This window comes from Oryctolagus cuniculus, chromosome 16 (assembly GCF_051225735.1).
Source record: "Oryctolagus cuniculus isolate XC-2025 breed Fujian yellow rabbit chromosome 16, ASM5122573v1, whole genome shotgun sequence".
NCBI classification, from domain to species: Eukaryota; Metazoa; Chordata; class Mammalia; order Lagomorpha; family Leporidae; genus Oryctolagus; species Oryctolagus cuniculus.
Genome location: NC_142882.1, coordinates 54,514,151 through 54,535,537, shown reverse-complemented (window position 1 = coordinate 54,535,537; position 21,387 = coordinate 54,514,151). Strand labels below are relative to the sequence as shown.

At 53.6% G+C, this 21,387-nt stretch overlaps 1 protein-coding gene across 8 annotated transcripts in view; it reads right to left on the bottom strand.

Annotated features, from left to right (window-relative positions):
- The window catches only part of SNX10 (sorting nexin 10), a 66,238-nt gene that overhangs the window by 34,157 nt on the left and 10,694 nt on the right, over positions 1-21,387 (bottom strand). Inside the window, exon 1 of one of the 8 annotated variants that reach the window (XM_051852861.3) lies at positions 17,317-17,453. The exons of 5 other annotated variants lie outside the window; for them this stretch is intronic. The gene's annotated coding sequence lies outside the window, so the exon portion shown is untranslated. Of the gene's footprint in view, positions 1-11,635; positions 11,796-17,316; positions 17,454-21,387 lie in introns of those variants that run through there. 2 more of the 8 variants (XM_070059683.2, XM_089315438.1) reach the window with 2 other exon arrangements.

Genomic DNA, 21,387 nt, shown 5'->3' with positions numbered 1-21,387 from the left:
CGTCTTCCCGACAGGGCAGTCACAGTGTGGCCCACACTGAAACCTCGCCGGGCCGCGGCCAGCCCCCAGGGCTCTCGGCTCCTTTCCCCACTGTCCCTTCTAACAGCTGCTGCCGCTGAGCCTGGAGCCAGCAGGCGCCCCACATTCACACCCGTTCCTCTCAGCTGGTCGGGCTTCTCCCCTCCCACCCCTTCCCTCTCTGAACATGCAGCTGGAGGACCCCCAAAGGCAGCTGCAGGGGAGTTCCCCCAAGGGAAGGCCCCAAACCCTCCGGAGACAGAGCTGGGGAATTCCCAAGGCAGAGGCATGGAGTTCAGGGTGATCAGCGCACTGGCTGGGGTCGGGGAACTCACGCAGATGGCGGCCGCTGAGCCAGGCCAGGGACTGGACAGCAGGGTGGGCCAGGGGCACAGGTGTGTAAGGAATTTTGCTGGGGGCAAGGGCCAGTCTCTTCCCTGGGTAGGATGCCTTTATCAGTGCCTAGGGAATGGTCCAGCCCCAGCTGTGGTTCAAGCCTGCAGCAGGCATGCTGTATTTTCCACAGGACCTGCAGGAGCCCTGGGCCAGGACAGCCCCTACAGCCTCCCAGGTGCCAGCTGCCCGATGTCTCAGGGACTCAGGCCTGAGTCTCGGGGCCAGGAGGAAACCCAGGTCCCTGGTCACTACTATCTCCACACAGCAGCCTACCAAGGACCACAGCCTGAGAAGGCAGCCCTTGCCCTCCTCCTCCCTTGCTTCTCCTTGTTCGCAGTCACCACCCCCCAACCCTGTCACCTGCTTGTCCCCACTTCTCTCTTACCTCTCCCCAGGGGAGGAATGGCACGCCTCAGCTCCCATGGGTCACACCTGCCGCCTCACCCTCTGTTCACCACCCCAGATGTGCCAGAGCCAGCCAGGAACTAATCACTGAGATGCCAAACTGAAGCCCCCTCTGACTCCCAGGGACCTCCTCTCCAGGTCCGGGCTCTTCATTCTCTCCAGCCTGCTCTTCCAGCTTGGGAGGAAGCACCGGAGCTCTGGCCCCACCCTTCCTCTGGACTCCGCACTTCCCTCCTTCTACCGTCTCCAGCATCCCTGGGGTCTGCCCCACCGACCCAGCAGCTGCATCGCCCTGGGGAGTGAACCAGCGGATGGAGGACCTCTCTGTCTCCTGAATTCCTTCCTCTGTCCAGTCCCAACCCCCTGAGACCCTCTCCCAGCACTCAGGAATCCTCCCACTCTCCCTGGAGAACTTCAGACCCCACCTCCCACCTGCAGTGTCCCCCAACTCTAAACCCCACCCCCACCCCACACACACCACCCACTGCTCCCTGCCCCCACCATGGCCAGCTGACAGCCAGCCCTCCCACTTCAACATACAGGAAGACCATTCTTCATCTGGCTTCTCTGCCTCCCTGAAATCTACCCAAATATTCACCCATACTCCCTTGGTCCCACATAACAGCACCAGGGTGGGCGTCTGGGACAATGGTTAAGACACTGCTTGGGACACTCGCATCCCATATCACAGTGCCTGGGTTCCAGTCTTGGATCTGCTCCCAATTCCAGCTTCCTGCCAGTACGCACCCTGGGAGGCAGGTGATGTTTTGGGCTGAGGTCCTGGCTCCCAGCTTTGTCCTGGCCCAGTCCTGGCTCTTGCAGCCACTTGGGGAATGAACCTGCACATGGGAGAACTGTCTGTGTGTCACTCTCAAATACATAAAACAAATGGAAAGACAAAAAGCCCCAAATGCTCCCATCTTTGTGACTGATCACCTACCTCTTCCAAGAATTTGACCCATCAGTTACTCCAGGCCCTCCCCCAATACGCTCCAGCTCCTGTCATCCAGGGTAGATGGGCAGCCCTGACTAATTCACCCCAGAGATACTTGCTGAGGCTGATTAAGTCTCAGGCACTGCTGCAGCACCAGATATAAGGCAGTGAGAAAGATGACCCAGTTGTCAAGGTAGGAAGGAGACAGAGTAAACATATGAACAGGGGCCAGTGCTGTGGCACAGCGGGTTAAAGCCCTGGCCTGAAGTGCCAGCATTCCATATGGGGCTGGTTCAAGACTCAGCTGCTCCACTTCCAATCCAGCTCTCTGCTATGGCCTGGGAAAGCAGTAGAGGATGGCCCAAGTCCTTGGGCCCCTGCACCTGCGTGGGAGACCTGGAAGAAGCTCCTGGCTCCTGGCTTCAGATTGGCACAGCTTCAGCCATTGCGGCCAATTGGGTAGTTAACCAATGGATGGAAGACCTCTCTCTCTCTCTCTCTCTGCCTTTCCTTCTCTCTGTGTAACTCTGACTTTCAAATAAATAAATAAATCTTTAAAAAAAAACATATGAACAAATACTTGAACAAGACCATGAAAACAGAACAGGCTGCTGTGAGGGTGCCTGATGCTGGGGCCTTGGTGGGTGGAGAGAGCAACCATTTGAGGTGAAGCCAGACAGGGAAGAGGTAGCAGGTGCAAGGCGTTTGGGGAAACTGGGGTGCGGGTGGTTCAGACAGAGGAAGCACCTGTGCATATCCGATGGAGGACAGAATGACCATGGATGACTTTCAGTAGAAAAGGACCACAGCACCTTCTCAGGAAGGAATCTGGGAGACAGGCAGAAGGGGAAGGAAGGAGGCAGACACCTGATGCCGTCGGGGCCTGCAGCAGACACAGGGCAGCCCAGCGTGGGGGGAAGGCACTGCCTCCCCGTGCACAGATGACAGCAGGTTCTTCACAGGGGTGTGAGCAGGGTCACCGTGTCAGCGGAGGGGCACCACAGGGGACCCCCAGAAGCCACAGACTCATGGTCACCTCCCACTTTAACCATCAGGACCCTGCCAGCCTCTTCCACTCTAACTCACCCTCGTTCCCTTTGGCTGCCATGCCCACATCATGGGCACAAATGTGCTAAATCGTTGCCACACCAGCTACCTCCTGTGGACATCTCCATCCAGGCGTCCTGCAGGTGCCCCAGACTTACTGCATCCAAACCAGGCTGGCTGCCCCGCTACACCCTGCCCTGGACTTGTGTGCCCAGGCTGTCCACTGTAGTTCATGGGACCAGCATCCACACAGCGGCTCCAACAAGAATTCCAGACACTTGGATTGCTTCTTCTCTCTTCCAAATCCCATTTACTCAGTAAGCCCTGACAATCCTCTCCCTACATGCCTCCTCAGTTCACTTCCTTCTCTCTGCCTCCAAGGTCACTGGCCAAGTTCAAGCTCTCATCACTTCTCTTCTGCACTCTCCTGGCAATAATGGTAGAGTCCCAGAGCCCAGACATACTTAGCAGCTGCACAGTCAGTGATTTAAAAATTTTTTTTTTTATTCAAGAGACAGAGATAGTCAGAAAAACATTCCGGCAGACACATCTCCCATCTTCCGGTTCAGTTCCCAAATGCCCACAACAGCCAGGCTGGGCCAGGTGGAAACCAGGAGCCAGGAGCTCAATCCGTGTCTCCCACATGGGTGGCAGGGACCCAATCACTTGAGCAGAACCTTGTGCTTCCCAAAGTGCACATGACCAGAAAACTGGAATCAGAAGCAGGGCCAGGTATCAAACCCAGGCACTCTGACATGGAATACGGGTGTCCCAAGCAGTGCCTTAACCACTGTGCTGAGTGTCTTCCCGCCGTAAATGATTCTTTAATCAACCAGAGGAAGAGTGCATGAATGCACAAAGTGACTAAGCGGATAAATGAGAGAGGGAAGCAATCAACACACAAAGTAAATAAATAAACGTAGGCCCTATGGAGACAGGGAGAACTTGGAACACATAGCCTGACGGAGGAGACACGGGCATCACACGGCACACGCAGCTTTACGTGCAGGGGATGGAAACCAGGGCCTGGCGAAGGTCTTCCAGCCGGCAGGTACTAAACCACCACACGGCACAAACTGCACAACCTCACCCGGCAGCCATGTCAGAGACCGCACTCTGCAGGGGGAGCTGACTAAAGTCACTTGGCCCCAAGGGGCAGGTTGGTTGGCCCCAAGCCTCGTGCTGGGGAGTGGACACAGACTTGCCCAGGTGGGGGGGCTGTACTGGTACCCACATCTCAACAGGAACTGTTGTGAGCACTCAGACATCTGTCCTTATAAAAATGACAGGTACGAACACAGTCTCCTCTTCACAGCTAAGGAGACAGGTGCACCACGGAGTGAGCAAGTAACCTGTTAAAAGCCACACAGAATTGGGGTCTGTTCCAGGGTCCCTGCTGTCTGTTCCTTTAACCCAGGGCTGGGGAGCCTTTGTTCTGCCCAGGGCCACTTGGACACTTAAGACACCGTTCACAGGCCATACAAAATCATCCATTTAGACACTAGCCTGCTGTAGACTTACTGGATTTCGGGTCCTGCCTCTGGTTGCCTTGGCAGGGCCAGATCAAAGGATCTCACAAGCTTTATGCAGCCCACAAGCCAGATGCTCCCCACTTATGCTTTAGCCTATGTTTCACTGCCTTCGTGACAGAGAGACAGGGGGGTAGGGTTCCAGGCTCAGGGTATGACGCAACCTTACACAGGGAGATAAGATGGTACAGTCCTGTTAGGGAACGGATTCACTGTGCCTGGGATCCGGGGGTGGTGGACACGGAGGCTGCAAGGAAATGATGGGCTCAGCTCTCAACTCCCTGATCTCGGGTCCAGGGATGGAGGTGTTCACTCTCTTTTCTTAACCAAAGCATTTCGTTCTCTCACAGGTGAATGTAGTGAATGTAGAAAAACTAAAAGGCAGGGCCGGCGCCGCGGCTCACTAGGCTAATCCTCCGCCTAGCGGCACCGGCATACCGGGTTCTAGTCCCGGTCAGGGCGCCGGATTCTGTCCCGGTTGCCCCTCTTCCAGGCCAGCTCTCTGCTGTGGCCAGGGAGTGCAGTGGAGGATGGCCCAGGTGCTTGGGCCCTGCACCCCATGGGAGACCAGGAAAAGCACCTGGCTCCTGGCTCCTGCCATCGGATCAGCGCGGTGCGCAGGCCGCAGCGCGCTGGCCGCGGCGGGCATTGGAGGGTGAACCAACGGCAAAGGAAGACCTTTCTCTCTGTCTCTCTCTCTCACTGTCCACTCTGCCTGTCAAAAAATAAAATAAAAATAAAAATAAAAACAACAACAACAACAACAAAAAAAAACTAAAAGGCAGAGGGATAGCTGCTTTGCTGAAGGCTACCAGGAATTAGACGGTGCCCCTCCCTACCATTCATGCAGATAAGGATTGGCACCTTGACCTCTTAGCATTTATCCTTAATGCAGTTTCAGTTGAAAAAGGCTATTCGTATTTTCAATGTCTAATTCTGTTTCATGGTACTTCAAATGCAAGCCAATAAAACTGTCATATGTCTGCTTCACTCTGATGAAGCTACAGAAGTCAGCCAAATATAAACTTGCTCTGGGAAACTTCAGTAGGCAAGCATTGCAATTCCCCAAAAGTAACCTTTAACTTTAACCTAGTTTTGGGAAAGACAAAAGGGAACAGGCTCCTGGGTCACTCTGAAACTGTAAGGACCCTCAATCTCATCAGGGTAAGAGAAGGGCACCTGGGAGCCCCTGAGGGCTACTCCAGGGCCTTCCTCCCTCCATGGGAACCTGGGAAATGACCACAGCCCCAGGGCCTCCCAGGCTGACTACAGCCTCTGAGACCCCCATTGTCATCTCCAGCACAGTAAGAGGAGCTGGGGGAGCAGGCGCCTGGTCTGGTGGTTAAGACACGAATTGGGACACCCATGTATAGTGGTGCCTGCACTGGAGCCCTGGCTTGGCTTCCAACTCCAGTTCCCTGCTAACTGTATACCCTGGCAACAGGTGATGGCTCAAGTGGTTGGGTCCCTACCGCCATGTGGGAGACCTGGACTGAGTTCCAGGCCATTGTGGGCACTGGGGGGAGTGAACCAGCAGATAGGAGCCTGCTCTCACATGCTCTCACTTTCAAATAAATAAATAAACAACAGGGAGGCTTTTTTGTTTGTTGGTTGGATTGCCTTTTTTTTTTTTTTTTAAAGAACAGGGGAAACTTAAGTGCTAAGTAAAAGAGGACCAAATAATTCTCTGATCTCAGAAAGTAAATATTTTAAAGTAAAATAATTCTTTTCACATATATTCCTAACTTTAATTAAATCTAAAATATAATTCAGGAAGTTTGAAAAACAGAGAAGTAACAAAACCCTAGACCGCGTGACCACACACGGAGCCCGGGCTGCCCAGGACAGCAGCGGCTTGCACCTGCAATCTCAGCGTAAGTATTAATAGCTCCCCCATTCCCGGACACGAACCCCTGAAAGGTACTCAAGACCGGCAGGGTTTAGATTACAAACTGTTTTCGCTTCCCCCACCCATCATCCTCCACTGTAAACCATCATTATCGTGATTTTCATACATTCGTCTTTTTCTCACGTACATGCTTTTTTTTTTTTTTTTTTAATCATCATAATCATAAGTGTTTTTAGAAGCCGACGTGTTTTCTTTAGTTCTGTGTTTCTGGGCCATCAGTCGCCACATTCTCCTGCATTCTATGTCACGTCTCCTCTGCGGCTGAACATTTCAGGTGCTTCAAGATCGCTTAAAGGAGAGGCATTTGCGGGGTGCTCAGAGCATCAGTGCATGAACCTCAAGAGAAATTCCAGGGCCGGCGCCATGGCTCACTAGGCTAATCCTCTGCCTTGCGGCACCGGCACACCGGGTTCTAGTCCCGGTTGGGGCGCCGGATTCTGTCCCGGTTGCCCCTCTTCCAGGCCAGCTCTCTGCTGTGGCCAGGGAGTGCAAAGGAGGATGGCCCAAGTGCTTGGGCCCTGCACCCCATGGGAGACCAGGATAAGTACCTGGCTCCTGCCATCGGATCAGTGAGGTGCACCGGCTGCAGCGCACCGGCCGCGGCGGCCATTGGAGGGTGAACCAACGGCAAGGGAAGACCTTTCTCTCTGTCTCTCTCTCTCACTGTCCACTCTGCCTGTCAAAAAATTTAAAAAAAGAGAGAGAGAGAGAGAGAGAGAGAGAGAGAGAGAGAGAGAGAGAAATTCCAACCTAACTGAGGGGGAGGCAAACAGTCACAGTTACTAGGAGCGATGCTGGCCAGTTCCTTCCCATGAACAGTGGGGCAGTGCCCTGAACCCTCTCCACCAGCTCACGCCTGGAGAGCCTCTTCCAGATGTATCCGGAACCTCTGTGCCAGCACTGCGGCTAAACCCTGGTCCCGGTCACCCCCGTCTCTCAGTGGACTGACTTGCCTGTCTCGCCTCATGAAGTCCATGCATTCAGCGACCTTCTCCATGCAAACTGCAGGCCAACACCCTCTCCTGCAGGAAGTCTTCCAGTCACTCCCCACCGCAGTAGGCACACACTCCAGTCCCCTGCCTGGAGCCACCAGCCCTGCATGCCCTGGCCCTGCCTGTCCTCCTGCTTCACCCCCACCCCAAGCTCACTCCAGGCCTCCACATCCCCTCTCCCGGGAATGCTTTCCCTCTGTATCTGTCTTCTGGCTGTGTCCTCTCCAAAGCTGCCTGCACTGTAACACACGCAGCCCAGGTCACTCGGTGTCAGCTACACGACTTGGTTTTCTCTAGAGCCCCTAACCCAGTCTGAATCCCTGTGTTATTACTTTGCTTTGGTGACTTTTCTCCCCCTGCCCTGTGAGTCCCACAAGGGCTCATTCACTGCCACACCCACTGCCCAGCGCATATTTAGAGGGTAACATGGCCAGCAGTGAGTAACACGGGAGCGAATGAGCCAACAGCCGGCAAAAGTCACCGTGAGGTCAGAGCCTCATTGAGTCCACCAGGTACCGTATAAAACTCTGGATCTGGGTTGTAGTTGTGGCACAATGATTTAAGCCACCAGGATCAGAGTGCAGGTTCGAGCCCTGGCTGCATCACTTTGAAGTTAACACCTTGACAGTAGGGACTCCATTTTGGAGTACCTGAGACTCCATTCTGGGAAGGCACCCCCCACACCATGAGACTCTGGTCTGAAACTATGATCTAAAACTCTCGGACAATAGCAGTCCCCTACACCACACTTGGCAAAGCATAGAAACCCCTTAGCATGATTGCTCAAGCTTGGAAGTGGATAGGTTGTATCCGGGTTAATGATAAAAATGTAATTTGTCTATGTCCTACATATGATTTAAGCCAATACCTGGATTAATGTCAAGATTACAATTGAAATTGTTAAGATTGCAACTGGTATTGTCAAGATTATAATTGATATTAGTTTCGCATAGGCTTTAGGTCAGCTTGACCCCAGTAACCATGTATTCCCCTCCCGATTTTGTGGTTTTTGCCTTTATAAACCCTGTTGTTTTGGGCTTCAGGGTCGAGAGTTCTTTGGGACATGAGCCTACTCTTGGCTGCTGGCAATAAAGGACTCTAAAATTTATCAGTGTGTGGTGCTCCTCAGACACAACAGCTTCCGATCCAGCTCCCTGCTGATGGCCTGGGAAAGCGGAACAAGATGATCCAAGTGCTTGGGCCCCTACACCCACGTGGGAGACCCGGACGGAGCTCCCAATTCCTGCGGGCTCCCACCTCAGCCAAACCTGGCTGTTGTGGCCATTTGGGGAGTGAACCAGCAGATGGACAACTCTCTCTCTCTCTCTCTCTCTCCCTCCCTCCCTCTGTTGTTCTTTCAAATACATACATTTTTTAAAAAGAAAACTCAATGAGAATGGTTAGAGAGGCTTTGCCTCATTTTTTAATTTACGTTTATTCTTCATAATGACCTGAGAACTATTATGTGTGAATCATGAAATGTTCTGACTACACATCATCACCACCAGCAAGCAGAATTACCTGTCAAATGTTGGCTTTGTAGGAGCCCAGCATATAAAGGAAAACTCCAGCTGTCTGAGACTTACAACAAGGGGTCCCAAATGGCACTGAGGCCCATGACCAAGTTCATACGGGGCCACAGAAAGTGGGAAACAGAGGAGCCAGGTACTGACCTTGTTCTAAGGCCGCAGTCCCTCAGTGTGAGAGCTCGCCTTCATTCTGAGACTGCAGAGGCACCAAAACATTCTTCCTCTTACAAAATGACAAGGACTCTGCCTGACAGGATTTGGGGAGATTTTTATGTCTTTTATAAAAATAGCAAAAAATTAGCAATTGTGCACAAGACCTTCACCCTTCTTTTTCAAACTTTGGTAAAATCCTAGAATTCTACAAATCTGGGCACCACTCCTCTCAGCACTTCCTGCACCGCATCTCAAGTCTGGGCCCTGTCGGGGTTCTCCTGGGACCATGCTGCTCCAACTCCCCTCTGGCAGTCGGGCTGCTGGGAGAATGAGGAAGGATCCTCAGGGCTCGCCTGGCTTAGGGATCTATTAGTGATGTCTGCTCTGGTTGGGAGGACAGGAAGGACCCAGGGGCATATGAGTGACCAATGAGTGATGTATGCCATGGAGTGATGTGATGGGAGTGACACGTCTGACAAGGACCACCCCCGGCCTAACACATGCCAGAGCCTAATAGTAAAACCATTTAGTAAAGCACAACTGGAAACAGCCAGTGAACTGTGCAGCCCTTGTTGGACACAGGAGGCAGCACAGCGAAGTCAGGGCGAGTGGTCAGCAGGGTTCACTCTCTCCCTCCTGGCGGCCACTCACGCCCTGCCCCGGGGAGAAGACCCTGGCAAATGGTCGGCACTAGCCCACCACTTCAAGGGGCTGTAGCCACCTGGAACGGCACGCTGGGCCAAGAGGGCTGGCCAGGAACGGGCTCTGTGGGAAGCGGAGTCTTTTCCAGAGAAAGCTCGGCCTGTGATCTTGTCAGCAAGGGGAGGTCCAAAGGCTAACAAGACGAGAAGGAAACCGAGAGCCCGGGGACGAGGTGGGAGGCTGGAGACCGGCTCCATTTCAGAGCAGACGGCCTTCCAGCGCTCTCTGCGACATCTCTGGATTGGAACAAGAACCCGAGACCTCTATTCCCTCGGAAAGGATTGGGGAGGTGGGAGTCGAAGGATGGGGGAGGTGGGAGTCGACGTATCCTGTGTCTGTTCGTTCACACTCTGATACAGAGCAGAAAACGATCCGGAAGTGTGCCACAGTGCCACAGTGACGTATCAGGAGGGCGTCAGCCAACCTTCCGTTTCTGCTTTAATTTGGCTTGCCCTTGTAACGCTCTATTCAGTATCTCACAATCAGACAGAAAGGAAGCACGAGGACACATTTCGCTTGCATCTGTAATGGTAAATGGGGCTTTATCGTTTTTTGAAATATATTTCTGGGGCAGGTATTTGGGACGACCACTAAGATGTTACTTGTGTCGCCCCCCTCCCGGATTGGAGCGCCTGGGTCCCACCTCTGCACCTGGTGTCAGCTTCCTGCTAACACACAATGGAGGTGGCAAGTGGAGGCTCAAGGAACTGGGGCCCTACCATCCACACAGGAGAGCCAGACTGAGCCCCCAGCTCCTAGTTCAGCCTGGCCCAGGCCTGGCTGTTGTGGACATTCAGGGAGTGAACCAGTGGATGAGAGCTCTTTGTCTGTCTATCTTTCAAACACAATAAGTAAATAAAAACTTAAGAAAAAGGATTCCTTTAGTGTGTTTAAAAGTATAAATGAATATAAAAATACAAAGAGCACACACAGTAAGTAAGGGTCCCACAGCGCCTGTGGTCCTCCCTTGCTGAATCAGGAAAAACCAGTAACTAAGAAAAGGAATGGCCCGGGGATCGGGGATCGGATGGCTGGCTTCCTCTCCCCAGCCAGCCCAGCACTGCAGGGTGTATTTTTATTCAGTTCTGATCAAAAAACCACACTTAGTTTTTGAAGCAGAGTTTGCATTAGAACAAAAGCAAAACAAGCACAGCTGGGCGAATGCAGGGCCCTGCCCAGCAGGCGGCCAGCGCGCTGCCCATCGGGCACAGCAGCCGCACACTCTGGGCCACGGCCCCCCCCCCCCGACACGGGAACATCCTCCCCCATGAGAACGCCCCCCCTGCACAGGAACGTCCCCTGACTCTGGCCAAACCGCCCCTACCCCGACCGGGCCCCCGGATGCCTCACTTACTGTTTGTCTCCCCTGCCTTCCAAATGCACCTCAAGCAGTTCCCAAAGGCACTGAAGGCCATGAACAATGGCTGGGGTTGGGGGAACCTGCTGCTAAACATGAACTCCTCACGCTTCATAAATGCACTTAATTTTCAGTTGACACGTACGAGAGCTCGGTCCTTAGGGTCTACACTGAGAGCTCGGTCCTTAGGGTCTACACTGCGAGACCAAAGCTTACAACGACCAGGAAAGTAACAATCCAGAACCGCTGCTCCGTGGACACCCCTGCCAGGCCAGGGGAGGACTCCCCACACACTCAGGTGCCCCCAGCTCTGTAGAGGCCCGGATACCTGCCTATGCCACCCGGTGCCCGTGTACCTGCAGTCAGCCTCCGGACACCGCAGTTGGACACCTTCAGTTAGTAAGCGGGAAAGGCAGCAGCGAAGTGTTTAGAGCTCAAGTCACGGGTCACTCCCCTCTGAGTTTAAACCCCAGCGATGGCGCTCACAGCTCTGTGGCAAGTTCCTCAACACAAGCCTCATCTCATGGGAAGAAGAAGGGATCTTATTTCATAGGATTGCTATACAGATTAACCTCAATAATAAACTTAAGACACTTAGCAAGGACTCAGTAAAAATTAACTATGAAGCCACCATTGGCAACACCCACGTCACATATCCACGCACCAACAGTTCAAGTCCCAGCTCCTTTGCTTCGGATCCAACTTCCTGCTAACACACCCTGCGAGGCAGTGGACGATGGCTCGAGTGCGTGGGCCCCTGCAGTCCAGGTGAGAGTTCCTGGCTCCTGGCTCCTGCCCGGCCCAGCCCTGGCTGTTGCAGGCATCTGGGAAGTGAATTAGCAGACATAAGATCTACCTCTCTCTATAGCTCTGCCTTTCAATTAGATAAAAATAAAATAAATAAACATTTAAAAAAAAAAAAACCCTACAAATGGCCATCGGCTGAATTCTAGCTGCCCTTTTCATCAAAACGGGAGAACAGTGGGAGCTGGAAGAGGCCGCAGTATTCCGACACAAAGCTGGGCTGGACACTTGTGTCCTCATGTCCATCCCCACAGATCAGACTTGCCTTTCTTAAAGGACACACAGGGATCCACGCACACCTACAAACACAGCGGCAAAAAGCCCCGGGCAAAGGGAGTCCGACGTCGGTCCAGAAAACACGCGTGTGCCCCCCACTCGGAGTGCCGCCTGCTGCCCACATCCCAGCGGCCGAGCATACCCAGACCATTTGAAGACCGCCATGAAACCTCCCTCCATGTGCCGAGTTCACTACTCCAAGGTACTCAGCAGCTCTTGCCACAGAATTGTGTTCAACATGAGTCTTGTTAAGGTTACAGTGAAAGGAACACAGACAGGGATAAAAACAGCTCTGAATCACGGCCACGCGCCAGCCCCATGCACACAGACTTGCTCGAGTCTCACAGCCGCCCTTTTTACAGATGAAGATACTGAGACGTTGGGAAGAGAAGTAGCTCATCATCACACACCATCGACTTGTTCCAGAGCAGGGCTGGAATTCAATCCCAGCTGTCACCAAGTGATACCACTCCCTTCTCAGATCTTGGTTACAGTCTCACTAACCCAGGGGAACCTGCCCTGCCTCCCTCTGATACCATCACACACACACACACACACACATACACCATACATTTCCCTTGTACCATCGTCTCCCTCTGAGCACAACAATATTTCTACCTTATTCAGGCAATCTTTACATATATATATATATATAGTGGTGTCAATGTGTGTGTGTATATATATATATATATATACATGGGAGGCAGAGAAACAGAAAGACAGACAATGAGAACCCATTTGCTGGTTTGCTCCCCTTTACCTGCAACAGCCAGAGCTGGGCTGCGGATGAAGCTCAGAGCCAAAAACTCAATCCAGGTCTTCCATGTGGGTGGCAGGAACCCCATTACATGAGCCACACCACCACCTCTGTAGGAAGCCACAGTCAGGGCTCAAACACAGGCACTGCAAGGTGAGACCTGGCTGTGTTAACCACTAGGCTAAAGAGCAGCTCCCTCAGGTAAATCCTGAATTAATGGCACCGGTGTGGTGGCGCAGCAGGGTAAGCTGTCACCTGTGATGCCGGCATTCCACATGACTGTCAGTTCGAGTCCCAGCTACTCCACTTCTGGTCCAGCTCCATGTTAATGTTCCTGGGAAAGCAGCAGCTGATGGCCCGAGTGCTTGGGCCCCTGCCACCCGTATGAGAGACCCAGATGGAGTTCCTGGCTCCTGGCTTCGGCCCTGACCAGCCCTGGCCATTGTGTCCATTTGGGAAGTGAACCAGCAGATGGAAGATCTCCATCTCTGTAACTCTGCCTTTCAATCAATCAATAAAAATCTTTTAAAAAATATATTGCATTGTCTGTGTCCTCACTAAACCATGAGTTCTGCACAGCAAAGCTCCTCCTAGCCCTGGTCTATTTAGGGTTCCTGGGCTCTGCAGTACCAGGCACACACGGAGTTTTCCATACACATTTAGAATGGGTGAATGAATGGAGAAAAACTGTGTTCAGAAGTCACCCGGGGGTGTTGGGCACTGCCAGAATGAAGCACATCCCACCCAGGGTTCACCCATGTGGGCACCACCGGGCCGGCTGAGCATCCTGAGGGCCAGGAGAAGGCGGGGGCCAAGGTCATCTCGGAGCCTGGCGGGGCGGGGTTGGGGGGACACAGCAGCATCCTCGCCGTCAAGGGCGGCAGTACGAGGTCTGGACTCAAGCCATCACCCCCGGAGCTGGGTCACCCAGGCCCAGTTTGGCTCAGTGACACTGGGTCTCTTAACTACTCAACCCCTCTGTACCTCGGTATCCTCACTATGAGACAGCGGTTAACCACAGAAGCTAACTCTGCATCGCTGCTGGCAGGAACAAACAAACTAATCAATGAAGGCACCTGGGAGACAGCCCAGTCATGTCGAGCACGCACTACGCTACTTGCTGCTGCGGATGATTAATATCGGGTTAAAAAGGAAATCAAAACGGAAGAAAGGCCTAAGTGTAAGCCCTGGACCCTCGGAATGACTGGAAGAAAACAGGGGCGACTGCTTCAGGCACTGGAGTGGGCAAGGATGTCTTAGATGAGACCCCAGGAGCACAGGAGACAAAGGCAAAGACAGATCAACAGGAGGTCACCAAATTACAGGGTTTCTGCACGGCAAAGGAAATGGAGTGAAGGGACAACCTACACAGTGGGAAAAAATGCCACACATCTGTCAGAGGAGAATAAACAGAACGTCATAGGAGCACAGCATCGCACCACTCTATAGCATTTTAGAAAAAAAATCTAAGCAATCCAATTTCAAAATAGGCAGCAGATCTAAAGAGATATTTCTCAAAGGAAGACATACAAATGACCAATGAGTACAGGAGAAAAACACTCATCACTAATCACAGAGACATGCAAATCAAAACCGAGATGGGCTGTCACTCACTGCAGCTGGTGGGCTGTTACTGAAGACAAAAGATAACCTGTGCTGGTGAGGACCTGCGGAGGAAAGGGGACCCTGCACTCCATGGGTGGGGGTGTGAGCAGTAACACCGCTGGCAGAGTTGGGAAGTTGCTCAATAAACAGAAACGGGGCCTGTGTTGTTGTGTAGTGGGTAAGGCCACACCTGCAGCGCCAACATCCCAGATGTGTCCTGGCTGCTCCACTCCAATCCAGCTCCCTGCTAATGTCCCTGGGGAAGCAGCAGAAGATGGCCCAAGTGCTTGGGCCCCTGCACCCACGTAGGAGGCCCGGATGAAGCTCCTGGCTCCTGGCTTCGGATCGGCCCAGCTCCAGCTGTTGCGGCCACTTGGGAAGTAAGCCAGCAGGGTGAAGGCTCTCTCTTTCTGTCTCTAATTCTGCCTTTCAAATAAGTAAAATACATCTTAAGGGGGAAAAAAAAAAAAAACACACCAGAAACTAGACCCCCACCCCGGCCCCGCAATCCCACGTCCCGGGGGCAGGCAGGCACTCTGTGGGAGAGCCAACCACACCCCAGTTTACTGCAATCCTGTTCCCATAGCCAAGAAATGCAAACAACCAACGGGTCCATCCACCAATGCATGCATAAACAAAATGTGCTACAGACACACATGGACTACTACTCAGCCACAAAGAGATGAAATCCTGTCATCTTGGCCAGCATGGAGGGAACTGGAGGTGACTATGCTATGTGAAATACGCCAGGCACATACAAACACCACATGATCTCACTCACGCTGGAACCTGAGAAGCGCGCATCTCCTGGCGGTTACCGGCGGCCGGGAGAGCAGGGACGGGGCAGCAGGCAGAGGCGGACTCATGAGTTAAGTCACAGCGGGCGGAGTAAGAGGCGCTGTGGATCTGCTGCACAGGACAGGGCCGCACACAGGGCTGCTGCACCCTGCGACTCCCTGTGGAAACAGACCCGGGCCTGCTCCGTGGCATCTGCTTGCCCACCGGAACAATGCCAGTGAACATGGATGACAGAGGAGGCGGCGGGGAGGAGTAAGGGCTTTCTGCCCCTCTGCTCACTTCCTGCAGGGCCAACTCACCAGGGTGAAAAAGGACAGGTGACCATACCATGGACGCACCCAGCCCTGACCCTGCGATTCCCTACAGCTCAGGCTACGCCCAGGTCAGAAATCACAAGAATCTAAACCAACCGACTTCCATTTAAAAAAGAAAAAATTTGGCCGGCGCCGCGGCTCACTAGGCTAATCCTCCGCCTGTGGCGCTGGCACACCGGGTTCTAGTCCCGGTCGGGGCGCCAGATTCTGTCCCGGTTGCTCCTCTTCCAGTCCAGCTCTCTGCTGTGGCCCAGGAGTACAGAGGAGGATGGCTGAAGTGCTTGGGCCCTGCACCTGCATGGGAGACCAGGAGAGGCACCTGGCTCCTGGCTTTGGATCAGCGCGGTGTGCCGGCCGCAGTGGCCATTGGGGAGTGAACCAAGGACGGAAAAAGGAAGACCTTTCTCTCTGTCTCTCTCTCTCTCACTGTCCACTCTGCCTGTCAAAAAAAAAAAATTTAAAAAAAAAACTTTATATATTTTCATCTGCTTGAAAAGTACAGCAACAGAATGAGTGAGCAACTAAGAGAGAGAGAGAGAGAGAGAGAGAGAAATCTTCCACCCAAAGTTTCACTTTCCAGGTGCCCACGACAGACAGGTTTGGGGCCAGGTCAAAGGCAGGAGTCAGCAGCCAACAGGCAGAAACTCCATCCTGGTTTCCCATCCATCACTTGCTGCCTCCCAGGCTCATGACCAGAACACTGGAGTGAAAGCAGAAGAGAGGGGACTAGAACCAGGCACTCAGAGCAGCAGCTGAACACACCTGCCCCTAACTGACTTCTTAAGCTAGACCAAGGCTGAAGAACTGGCACCTGCTGTGAGGAAAGGCTCATCCACTGGTTTTTCCCTAGGGATAGTAGTAAGCACAGAATTTACAACAGGCATATTGAAAACCTAAACGTGATACAAAAACCCAAACCTCAAACTTGGAAGCTTCAAATCTATGTATTTATATCAAAGTGCCCCTTTAAAACTGTTTTCTTAATAGAAAAATACAAATTCACTTGACTTTGTATTACGTTAGCTGTCTTGCAGTTAAAAAACACAATCAAGTATTTGGTGATTTAAAAAAAAAAAAAACAGTAAAACAGTCAGATGGGCATTGTGGGACAAATGAGGTTATTCTCCCGTGGGCCTGTTTATTAACTAGTGAATGAAGTTAAATATCCTGGGCGTGATACGTGATGGTTTCCAGCGGAAGGGTTTTGTTCCTGGGGCATGCGTCGGGTAAATAACGCTCCCAAGGCACACCAGAGGCCTCGCTGTTCTCTCAAACCCGCACATTCACTCCGTGCTCTTCGGTCAAACCCACACCGCTCTGCTGGACTCGGTGTTTGGAATCCATTTGGTTGCCTGTCCTCCCTCTGTATGGCTTCTGTGTTGGGTCTCCTTCCTGCTCAGGCTCACCGCTTTCTATTCCCTTCCTCCCGTATCTTTTTGCTTCAAATACCGTAAGCAGAGTCACAGGCAGGACACGGGCTCTCCCTTTGACCCTCTGCTCCGAAAGTGAAAGCGACTGGCATGAGAAAAGCTGTATAAACCCCAGAGCTCCCACACCTTGGCTCCTCTGGAAAAGTCAGAGCCGCGGGGGCAGCCCAGGGGTCCCGAGCAGTCCCTTTTAAGGCCCCGGGACCTGCGCAAGCGCCCTCAATCACCGTAGTAAAATCATCAGCAGCAAGTTCTGATTTCCTAAGAGAAGGGACAACGCTTTAAAAACACAGCCACACACAAGCAGTCAATCCAACACCACCAAAAAGCAGCAACGCTTTGTAAAAGAAACCCCATCTGCTACCTGTCAGGAACCCAGGTCCTTCGGGCTCGGAGCCGCCGTCAGTCTGACCACGCGCTGCATTTCACAACTTTTGAAAATGTTTTCCGGCACTAGTGAACAATGCCCTTAACAGGAAGGAAGGGGTGGAGACAAATGGGGTGGGGCATGGCTGGGCGGGGTTTCAGGTGGGTATGCTGGGTTCCGTAATTCAGTGTCCAACTTGGCTGCCTGGTCTGCACACAGCCCCAAACTCACTCCATGCCTGAATGACTTAACCCTTTGTGCACCTGTGCACTGTACACGGTTCGGATCTCCCTGAGTAACCCTTTCAGAGCCCCAGCGGCAATGCAGCCTCCCCTGCTGGCAGAACAATGGCAAAGAGCCCAGTGGAGCAAACTCTGCCAGGGGCAGGGAGGCAGTGGCCTTGGGCAGCAAAGACTTCCTTACGTGACCCAGCAGGAGCAGGTGCCTGTGGGATGAAGAAGTTCCAGAGACACTGAGAAGCCTGAGACGGCAGATCTCGCATTCACTGTTCTCAGCACAGCATAGGGAAATGTAAAAATGATAGAGGACCAGGATCCGGGCAGCAGTGTTCCTATCAGTCCTTCGGGGAGACCTCCAGGGAGACAGCCGGGCATCCCTCACACACCAGCACCCAGCACTCGCCCCTGTGCCCCTTCTGCACACCCAGCGCTGCCTCCTCGGCCGGCTCACCCCACGTCTACGGCTCTAGGTCGGGGTGCAGAAGCTTTCTTCTGCCAAGGGCTATTTGGGCATTTATAACATCGTTCGCAGACCACACAAAATTATCAAACTAAAAATTAGGCTGCTATAGGTTTATTTTTTGAGTCCCATCTGTGGTTGCCTTGGCAGGACCAGACCAATCGATTTCGTGCCTGTGAGCCAGAGGTTCCCCACCCCGGCTAGGTGCAATCTGCACTTTAATGTCAACACCTGTCCTGCCCTAAGAGACACAGCAGGCACACAAAGGATGAAAACCCAGGTCTCTTCCTCAAATCATCTCTCCATGAACCGGCAGATCCTGCTAACTCCTGGGTCTCCAGGCTGAGGCCACCGATGCCACTGGCCCACAGTCAACAGTGAGAGACTCCGGAGGCAGCAGCCGTGAGCACCCACACCTGAGAGGCAGATCTGGATCCCTGGGGGCTCCCTCTCTACAGGAACTGAGCCTGGCAATCCAGGACTCACCACTAGTTAGGTGGTGGCCCCCGAATCCACCCACTGGGGGCAGGGGACACAGCGGGGGCTGGGGAGTGACCGTCCACGTGCAGGTCAGGCTGCGCAGTGAGGGGGGGGAGCGAGGAGAGGACTCTGGAGTGGAGGCTCAGAAGTGAGGCCCGGCTCCCCCTCACGCACCCCTGATGAGCGTCCTCACCACACGCACTGCCATCTCCGCCCTGCTAGGGCTCCCAGCACGCTGGCTGGACCCTCTCCAGCCCAGCTCCCAAGACCACCATCACGGCCCCACACTCCCACCCAGCCTGACGGCCTGCTTCCCCCTCGAGTGCTCCCACCCCTCCATACAGATCCCTCTTCTGCCTCTCCCCAGCACCGGGCTTGCTGTCCCCAGAGGCCCTGCTGCCCCCTCCTGCCTCCCTCACCCACTCAGGCAACACATCCACAGCAAACACCTGCACGGCCCTGAGGACGGCCCAGACCTGACCACGTCACACGGGAGCTTTGTGCTGCCCGCAGCGGCCCTGTGCCGAGGCCTTGAGACGGCCCTCGCCCCACTCAGCCACACAGACCGCTCCTCCTCACGTTCTGTGCAGAGCACCCACGGTGCAGGTGCAGGTGCACCCAGGATTCCCTTCAGCGGCCCCCTGGTGGGCACTGCTGTGCTCTTCCACACGGTGCCCAGCGCAGAGCTGTGGGTGGCACTGAAGGGCGCACTCTGCACGTGGGAATCTGGGAGGGCGGGACCCTGGGGGTCATGAACTCCCCAGACCCTGGCAAGGTGCCCCCTGTGGGGAACGGACACCCACTCCCCAAGCTGCCCTTCCCCCGCCTCCCTGCCAGCACCCAGCACCAGCCCAGACAGGTGACTGCACTGACCCACTGAGGCACCACAGCACACACCGCTCAGGGACTTAGGAGACACAGAGTTATTTTATAGGGATTGGGCTACTTTTCCAAGTTCTGGCTCTTTTCTTATTGACTTCTAGGTCTTTTTGTATTAGGGAAAGTAACCTCTAGTCTGCAACATAAAATATATTTCTCTGGTTTGCAAGCTGTCTATGTGTACAGTGGTTTTACTATGCCAATCTCACTTTAAATGAATTCGATCCATCCTTTTTGAGGGCTTCTGGATTCCGCATCACTCTCAGAAAGAGATATCTACTCCAAAGGCACAAAAATAACCTCCTTCAGATGCTGCTAGACCCCAACACCTGTGGCCAGTGAGAAGTTCTGCTCTGCGGTCAGGACTTACGCCCTGGCCAAACGTGCAAGAACCACACTTAACTCCGTAAAGCGCGCTTCCGACGGCTTACAAGGTCATCCCGCAGCACTCGGTGAAGCCGGCCGGGAGGCCCCCCTTGTCCTGTCGTAGCAGAGAGGTTAAGCCGCCACCCCACTCGGGGCAGACTCACTGGGCTCCAGGAGGCTGTCTCCCTGCACTGCCTCTCTTCACGAAAGGACGACGTCCATGCTGCACCAAGCCAAGGGCTTCTCCAACGTCATCTCTGACTAACCTCCTAAGACTGCAAATAATCACTTTTCTGGGCCAAATCAGTATTTTTCAAGTGGGCCACACGGTGATCCAATTAAGCAGTGACTCATCCTTGGATCTCAGAGCCAGTGTTAGCAGCTGACAGAAGCCCGTGTCCTGGACTGTGTCTTAGGAACTCTGCAACACTTAATTGGAAAGGAAGAGACGCACACAGCCCCACAGACTGGGGACAGTTTTCCTCACCTGGAGCAGGTAGGGAAGGCAAGGGACAGTCATGCCACGCACACCCAACACCCCCACTCCGCAACAGTCTCCCCATACGTGCCCCTCATGGCCCTCAGGGCGCTGACCATGGGGAAAACATCACAGCCACTGTTCTAGGGCCATGGGTTTGGCACAGAGGTTGAGTTGTCCCGTGTGATGCCCACATCCCATATCAGAGTGTCTGCTTTGAGGCCTGGATCCCGGTGTTCCAATCCCACTTCCTGCTGCTGCACACCCAGGGAGGCAACAGGTGATGGCTCAGGTGCTTGGGCTCCTGCTACACATGGGAAACCCAGATGGAATTGCTGGCTCCTGCCCTCAGCCTGGCCCAGCCCTGACCATCATGGACATTTGGAGAGTGAACCAGCAGATGGAACATTTCTCTCCGACTATCTGCCTTTCAAATAAAATACGTAAGTAAACATTTGAAATAAATAAATAAAAGCACTGTGCCAGGGGACAGGGAGCATATTTGGATGGCCCCAGCCAAGTCAGACCCTCAACTTCATACAGCAGGCCCCTCCCACGTCTTTCTCCCTTGGACATGGCCTGCTTCTCCCCTTCCCCACCAGCTCACCCAGACGACTCCTCCCACTCCTCAGGGCTTTGTCTCAATGCTACCTCCTCCAAGAGGCCTTAGCTGACCACCACAGAAGCAGACTGCCCCTTCTGTGGTCTCCCTAGGTTTTACTACCATCAGTGTTGCTTCTTCTTTATTCTCTGTCCTCTCGAAAGTCCCCTGAGGACAGGGATCTTGTCCCAGTCACTCACACTCTACAACCCTGGCCTTAACACAGTGCCAGCAGCAGTCAGTGCCCAGTTGCTTTTGGGTAGATTAAATTGGACTGAGTTCCTTCCGGCATATTTTCTCCTTGTCTGCAACACCATCAAGTCTCTAAGCAGCCCAACGAGCTGGCACAGAGAATGGGCGTAAGAACAGGGACACTGAGAACAGGGACGCCGTGTGGCCCCGGGAGTGCAGAGCCCACGCTGGCAGAATGCGGCCAGGAGGTGTCGGGAAGGGCTGAAGTGGGCATCTGGGGATGGCGAGGACAGCAGGCCACTGCGTTGTGGCTGCTGACGCCTGCAGACGCCCCAGCCCTCATGGAAACAGGCTCATGCAAGCACTGCAGCTC